Below are 8,595 nucleotides of genomic sequence, written 5' to 3' on the forward strand. Positions count from 1 at the left end.
CGTTGGCGCTTGAACACGCACTAACGTTAAAATTAAAATTAAAATTTTGATTTTGGCATTGCTTGACGGTGCCTTGGCTTGAGCCCAATCAAGATTTGCTTGTGGGCTTTGGTGGGTCTCGGGCTTGCCCAGGCTGCTTTTGTTGCGCTGGAGGCAGATTTGGGCTTTGTGGGGCCCTGTTGCCAAGGCAGAGCCCAGCGCTGCACATGATCTAAGGACTTATGGGTACCAAACAAAATGTGTACAAATTTTAGTTGTGATTATCAAAATGTTCTTACCCATAGAAAACAAGGAGTTCAAAGGGTTTAAAGTTGGTGGACTGGATCCGGTTTGGACAATGTTTGGGTTAGGTTAGGCTCTGTTAGAGAAGGTGTTTGAGGCCTTTGGTGATATGTGATGTCACATTGAAAAAGAAATCTGAACCCCAAAGTAACAATCCTTTTCATGCGGTAAAACTAATCGAAATTGAAAGAAAAATCTGAATTGAACCTAACATCAAGCTCTACCTGAGTAACAAATGAAAACCTAGCTCGCTCTGATCTTGTTCGCTCTGGTCTCGCGTTCTGGTCTCATGCTCTTGTCTCACTCGCTCTAATCTTGTGCTCGTCTTGCTCGATCTGATTTTGCTCTAGTCTCGCTCCTAAAGTCTCGCTCCGTCTTTTTTTTTTTTTTCTATTTGATGCAATACCCTCCGTGTTTTGGGAAAAAAAAATTAAGTTTAAAAAAGGGACGTCACTGATGTATCAAATAAGAGAAGGAAGGCTACCTTGGCATATGTGTTCATCACTAATAACATAATTAATCTAAATACTGGTCAGAAAATTTAGTCATTAAAAATTTAAAATTAGATGCCAATCATTTTAGTGACCATATAGTATTTTAATCATTAAATTTACTGTATTTGTGACCAGTATTCATTTGGTCACAAGGAAATTGGTCACTCCTGACCTTTTTTCTTGTAGTGTAGAAGAGGTGTTTGAGGGCTTTGGTGACATGTGATGTCACATTTGGTGCAACTGGTGACTAACCAATTTTGCATCCAAATTTGGGATGCCATTGGAATTGTCAACCATCCTGAAGTGAAAATAAAAGACATATTTCTGTTAAATCCTCCTAAGTAGCCCACTTACTTGTTGACGTGTTTGACACATATACAAAAATTAATTGAATTTTTTTTAATATTTGTGAAAATAAAAAATAAAAGCCACAACCATTGCCCTACCACCGACACCTCTCCCCACCCCCCTCCCTCTTATCCTAACATGTTGCAGTAGCATAAGGCATATACGAGTCCTCCCACTTCTTTGTCACACCTAGCTGTAAATTAATTAGAAAATGGTTTTAGAAATTATAAAATGTGTCTGGTACTACAATATGAGAATCGTATCAACAATGAATGTCACTTCTTTCAACTTTTAATAAATTTTCACTGAAAATGCATCATGTAGAGTAAATTGCTAAAATTATATGGAGAGAATAGTAATTACTTTGGTGTCCCATATGGATTTCAAAATAAAATCGAAAGTTGAGGTGCAAATTTTGTTATCGAAATTAGTGTTTTGTGCTTTGATTTCATACCACGTTTGTTCATGTCTAACCATTGTTTATGAGAATCATGCCTATGTGTGCCCTTTGCCATGTAAGTTCATGTGAGGTGAATTTTTACGGCACTCTTTTCTCTTTTTCTTTTTTTGGTTACCCACACAACAAAATTTACTACATTAATTTGTCAGTGAAGCACAGCATATCAAGTTTCACTGGTCGACATTAAATGAAAATTCTATTGTCTCATTCCTTGTTGTATTATAGATCATGGTGAAGATTGAGCTCAACTTCTGGTCGACATTATTGTCCGGCTGAATAGCTGACTTGATTGAGGTATTTTTTAAATTTTTTTTCTTGTTTTTGTCTGATAAGTCGCATTTTCCCTTATCCTTGTGCATAAGATATTTTTCAGTATCCAAAAAAATTAAGATTTGATGGGTGGATTATTTTTTTATGAACCATAATAATTAAATTTTGATATAGAGAAATTCATATAGTTTGTCTTGTCTTGTGACTAAATAATAACAAAATATTGACAATAATAATAAAGGTTTGGTAATAGATAATAAATTTGATTATAATGTGCATGTGTGCTTAATTTCCTTCATTGTGGAAGATAATGAAATTGGCATCAACAGAGATCCTAAATTTGTGCTGGGTGTGAAGGCAGTGAGCAAGTAAAACGGAAGGTTCTAGTTTGATTGTTTATCAGATCGACTTTTGGTAGTTTACTAGTTTTTCATTTGTTTTTCAGTAATAGTGTTACTCCTTGTTGTCAAAGTGATATATCTCTCATTATGGATTTAGTGGTAAGTAGAGCATTTATCTACACAACCAATAGATGGGTGCTCATGTTGTCAAAGTGATATATCTCTTACTAAGACCTTGTGGTTTCAGTGATAGAGAGCATTTATCTACACAGCCAAAATCGATGTCGGCTAGTAACTCTCTCTAGTAGAAGGAGAACCTTGATTTCTTGGATATATTTTGGCCAAATAACACGATTAGATATGCTTTAACCTTCTTTGCCTAATAAGAACAAGGGTGTCCTTTTGTTTTGGTGCCATATATTAGAAAGCCAAAATTCAGAATGCTCCAAAGTTGAATATGGCCTATCATGCACCCCAAAACAGTGTACGTTGTGTGCTCCCATGGATGTCTTTCACAAATTTAGATTATTTTTTTTTCAGAAAAAGAAAGTCTATAAATACCCTAATTATGTTCACTATATCAATCAGTCACTTCACTACCTGAGGGAATTTAGTTCTAAAATGCCTTCTCCGAAGGCATTTGCAACTATTGCTCTTCTTCTCTCCCTTAACCTTGTGTTTTTCAATACAGTGAGTTCAAATGATCATGCTCCTAATTGTCCACCAACACCACCCAAAACCCCAAAACACCCTACCCCCTCAACCCCAACCCCAAAACACCCTCCTCCCTACACCCCAAAACCAAAACACCGTCCCCCTCAACTCCAAAACCAAAACACCCTCCCCCTCAACTCCAAAACCAAAACACCCTCCCCTCAACCCCAAAACCAAAACAGCCTCCTCCCTACACCCCAACCCCAAAACACCCTCCTCCCTCAACCCCAACCCCAAAACAACCACCGCCCACGCCAACCCCTAAACAACCTCCCCAACCCCAACACCTTGCCCAATACAACCTCCCCAGCTCCAGCACCAACCCCAAAACTACCTCCCCCAACCCCAGCCCTAAACAAGCCTCCACCAACTCCATCCCAACCCCAAACAACCTCCCCAACTCCAACCCTAAACAAGCCTCCCCAACTCCAATCCCAACACCAACCCCAAAACAACCTCCCCAACTCCAAGCCCTAAACAACCTCCCCAACTCCAATCCCAACACCAACCCCAAAACAACCTCCCCAACTCCAATCCCAACACCAACCCCAAAACAACCTCCCCAACTCCAGCACCAACCCAGAACAACCTCCCCAACCCCAAAATGCCTCCCCAACTCCACCCCAACTCCAGCGCCAACCCCAGAACTACCTCCCCAACCCCAACCCCTAAACAACCTCCACCAACTCCGATCCCAACCCCAAAACAACCTCCCCAACTCCAACCCCAAAACCACCTCCCTAACTCCGACTCCAACCCCAAAACAACCACCCCGACTCCAGCACCAACCCCAAAACAACCTCCCCCAGCTCCAGCACCAACCCCAGAACAACCTCCCCAACCCCAAAATACCCTCCCCAACTCCAACCCCAGCCTAAACAACCTCCCCAACCCCACACCAACCCCAATACAGCCTCCCCAACTCCAAGCACCAACCCCAGACAACCTCCACCAACCCCAACCCTAAACAACCTCCGCCAACTCAGTCCCAACCCCAAAACAACCTCCTCCAACTCCAACCCCAAAACCACCTCCCCATCCCCAAAATACCTCCCCAACCCCAACCCCAACTCCAAAAACCTCCCCAACTCCGACCCCAACCCCAAAACAACCACCCCGATTCCAACACCAACCCCAAAACAACCTCCCCAACTCCAACCCCTAAACAACCTCCCCAATTCCAACACCAAGCCCAAAACAACCTCCCTAATCCCAACTCCAAAACAACCTCCTCCAATCCCAACCCCAAAACAACCTCCCCAACTCCACTCCAACCCCAAAGCAACCTCCCCAACCCCAACCCCAAAGCAACCTCCTCCAATCCCAACCCCTAAACAGCCTCCCCAACTCCAACTCCATACCCAAAACAACCTCCTCCAACTCCAACCCCAAAACAACCTCCTCCAACTCCAACCCCAAAACAACCTCCCCAATACCAACCCCTAAACAACCTCCCCAATACCAACCCTAAACAACCTCCCCCAACTCCAACACCAACACCAACCCCAAAACAACCTCCTCCAACTCCAACCCCAACCCCAAAACAACCTCCTCCGACTCCAACCCCAATCCCAAAACAACCTCCCCCAACTCCAACTCCATACCCAAAACAACCTCCTCCAACTCCAACCCCAACCCCACAACTTCCTCTTCCCTTAACCCCAAGCCCAAGCCCTCCTAAAGCATGCCCTAAGGACACCCTTAAGCTAGGGTATGTGGAGATTTGTTGAATGACTTGGTGCACGTTGTTGTAGGGACCTCACAAAAGACACCTTGTTGTAGCCTTATTACAGGTCTTGCTGATGTTGATGCTGCTGTATGCCTTTGCACTGCCATTAAAGCCAACGTTTTGGGAGTCAATCTTAATGTGCCAGTTTCCTTAAGCCTACTTTTGAATTACTGTGGTAAGTCTGTTCCAACAAACTTCCAATGCGCCTAGAGGTGCCATGACCTTCTCATCTAGTACTGCCCTTCCTAAGCTGTGTCAATGAAAAAAATGCCATTAAGCTTTGGTTGTAATACATGTTTCCTTCGAAATATAACTGATATCTAGAGTGTTCCCTCCTCGGAATGTTTGTATGTTTCCTTCGAAATAAAAAAAAACATAATGCATGTTTCACTCTTGAGCATTAGTGGTTTTGATTATTGATATTAGACAATGAAAATTAAATGCGCCTAACATGATTATTAGTTATATATATCTATCATTTTGACTACCGACAATGGAAAAAAAAAAAGTTTTAATATCTTGCTTGAATGCATGGTCTAAATTATGACAACATGATACACCATTCGGCAAGATAAGGCTGGCAAGAAAACACTGTTTTTCCCGATTGACACTCGTGTGTCTATAGATAGTAAGATTCATCCTTAAATGTGTGATTTTAGTTAAGTTGGCATGATGATATAATTATATAGCTAGAATTATTGACTTTATTTCTTTAGGAAAACCAAATATGAAACGTACATGCAACATCATTCATTTTCAATAGAGTTCTTGCTTCTACCATGCATTTTGTAAAACTACACAGCATAAATTAATCTGGTTTAATCCAATAACATCAAATAGGCAATATCAATGAGTACATCAATAAGGTAGGCAGTTTCTAATTAAGCAGAGACAAAGCCTTGTGGCACTTTTCCTATACATGCATTAACAACAAACTAAGAGCAAGAGGCACTTCAAGACAATTCCCAAGACATTGGCCTTAATAGCAGTGCACAGACACGAGGCAACTTGAAGATCTACAAGACCTTTTATTAGGATACAACATTCCTTACTGGGTTTAGTCCCAATAACGTCGGTCACCAACCCTAACCAGCTGCCACAAACACCAAACTTAAGGTTATCTCTGGGCATTTGTCTTGCTTCTTTGGAATAGAGGGAGGTAAAAAGAGCGGCTGCTTTGAAACCCCTAAAGCCCATTATTGTCGCCCTACAAATCACAGATTGGAACAATCACTAGACACTCCGTAAATACTTATAGAAATATGACATAATCAAATTGTTAGAAATGATTTTGCTATAAGGCAAGTTGCTCACGCGTGTGTGAGTGATTTCTGAACATTAATGTAATGTGAATCTCAGTTGCATGCACAGCTAGACGTGGGCACAACCCATTGTTAGTATTGTGGCTGAGATTGGGCTGTGTGGTCCATGGATGGGGCTCAAGTTATTTTTTTTTTTCCCAATCAATTGGGTGGTTGGTATAGCATATTTTCCATTTGTGGCTAACAGTGAGAAAAATCTGATCACATTTTGGTTTGTTAGATTTAGTATTCATGTCTGCTTTACCGGCAAAAACATCCGTCTCTCTCTCTCTTTCTCTCTCTCTCTCTCTCTCTCTCTCTCTCTCTCTCTCTCTCTCTCTCTCTCTCTCTCTCTCTCTCTCTCTCTCTCTCAGAGTTGGCATTAAATAGCTAGGAATCATGACACTACTAATGCTATTATCCTGATTTTAGACGACAACTCTTATATTTTTAACTAGCGAAATGCTAAAGAAACCCTAATGTATCTAGTTGCTAGATGATCTTTCCATCATGAAGAAGTCCTTGCAAATCCCAGAAATAAGACCCAACTACAAGAGATAGAGACACCATTTCGTGGGGCCAGCCTATACATTTCAAGCCCACCAATTTCAGGTATCCATTATATAATTGTTTTGAGTTGTTGAAACTTGACGAAAGGTCTAGCCAATAGCCATATCCCATATGTGAATTATGAAAAACAAAGTCTTAGCCAGCACTCTATACTCCATATAAAAACGCTTTGAACTCTTTCTTTTTCCTCACTTCCTTTGAACTATTCCATCACCATCCAGCTTTGAGACCAAATTAAATTCGAGAAAGAAAAAAAAAAGAGTATGGTAAATTTTGGTTTAATGTTTGTGTTTGGGGACCATGGCTGGAGCTTTTATTGCTAGACGTCGCCATCATCATCATCATCATGATCACGAAGGTCGCAAGCCTTGATCTTGTCCTCAACAAGCCCTTGACAAGAAAATTGATTCAACTTGAAGCCTAAGGATAGTGGAAAATGCAGCCACATCAACAACTCCCAACCTGGAAAACTAGTCCCAAAAACCATCACTACTCTGCCTCATCTATGATTATTAGATACGTATATATAATTTTCTATATAATATATATGTGTGTTCAAGTTTGTTGTTGTATTAATTACAGTAGGAGAATGAAGTATATCTGCAAATAAGAAGATTATGTACAGTTTCATTTCAGGTTATAAGCTAGGAATCATGATCACGTTCCTAATTGTTAGTGTTTACCAACACCACCAAAAACCCCAAAACACCCTCCTCCCTCAACCCCAACACCAAAACACCCTTTCCCAACCTCAACCCCCAGCCCTCCTAAAGCCTCTTGCCCTAAGCACACCCTTAAGATGGGGGTATGTGGCGATTTGTTGAATGACTTGGTGCTGATTGTCATGAGGACCCCACCAAAGACCCCTTCTTGTAGCCTCATTGCGTGTCTTTTTAATATTGATGCTGCTGCGTGCCTTTGCACTGCCATTAAGGCCAATATTTTGGCCATCAATCTTATTGTGCCAGTCTCTTTAAGCTTGCTTTTGAATTACTGTGGTAAGTCTGTCCCAACAGACTTCCAATGCACCTAGTGATGCCATGACCTTCTCATCTACTGATGCCCTTCCACAGCTTTGTGTTAATAATAAAAAAATGTCATTAATATTTGGATGTAATACATTATGCATGTTTCTTTCGAAATGTAACTGATATGTAGAGTGTTCATACGTTTCCTATTAAACTGAAATTGAAGACTTATTAGCAACTGAAAGACTTGGAACAGGTAAAGGGGCTAATCAAATTCGATGTCTGCAACGACCTGGAACTACTCGTTGGGGCTCACATTTTAGTTCTATTAGGAGTTTTATTTATTTATTTGGTGCAACCAAGACACTTCTAAAGGATATCGTCATAATGGACCTACCTCACAATTTCGTGGGGAAGCAAAAGGTATTAAAATTTCTATATGTCGTCTTTTGACTTTGTCTTTGCCTTGAATTTGTTAGACAGAACTATAAGATTCACTGATTTTCTTTGTCAAGAACTTCAAAGAAAATCTCAAGACATTGTAAATGCTTTGAATTTGGTTACAAGTACAAAAATGGAGCTTGATGAGTTGAGAAACAATAGTTGGGATGACTTTATACAAAGTGTATGATCATTTTGTGAAGAACATGAAATTAGTATGCCTGATATGGGTGTCCATCATACAATGGGAACTGGGCGTTCTTGTCAACAAAAATATTGTATCACAGTGGAGCATTATTATTATATGGATGTATTTAATGAGGTAATAGATTATCAGTTGGGGGAGTTAAATACTAGATTTCCAGATGAAACTGTGGAACTCTTTCGTCTTAACTCATCATTGGATCCTCGTGATGCTTTCAAGCTATTTAACATTGATGATATATACACTCTTGCTGATAAATTTTATCCTCCACTACAACTAAGTTGTAGGCTTTAAATCAACAACTGGGATTTTATAAGATTGACATGGATCACAATCCAACCTTCAAGAATCTTGATTCCATTCCCATATTACTTGAGCGCTTAGTGGAAACAAGATTAGCACAAACCTACTACTTGATTGACTGATTGATTCATTTGGTGCTAACTCTTTTTGTTTCTACAGCAACAACAGA

General features: G+C 40.4%; 1 pseudogene; it reads left to right on the top strand.

Moving 5' to 3' along the window:
* The first annotated feature begins 2,768 nt into the window (after window positions 1-2,768).
* LOC103331759 (14 kDa proline-rich protein DC2.15-like) lies at window positions 2,769-5,038 on the top strand (annotated as a pseudogene).
* The last annotated feature ends 3,557 nt before the right edge of the window (window positions 5,039-8,595 follow it).

The sequence above is a fragment of the Prunus mume genome, linkage group LG5 (genome assembly GCF_029339155.1).
Source record: "Prunus mume cultivar Tortuosa linkage group LG5, ASM2933915v1, whole genome shotgun sequence".
NCBI classification, from domain to species: Eukaryota; Viridiplantae; Streptophyta; class Magnoliopsida; order Rosales; family Rosaceae; genus Prunus; species Prunus mume.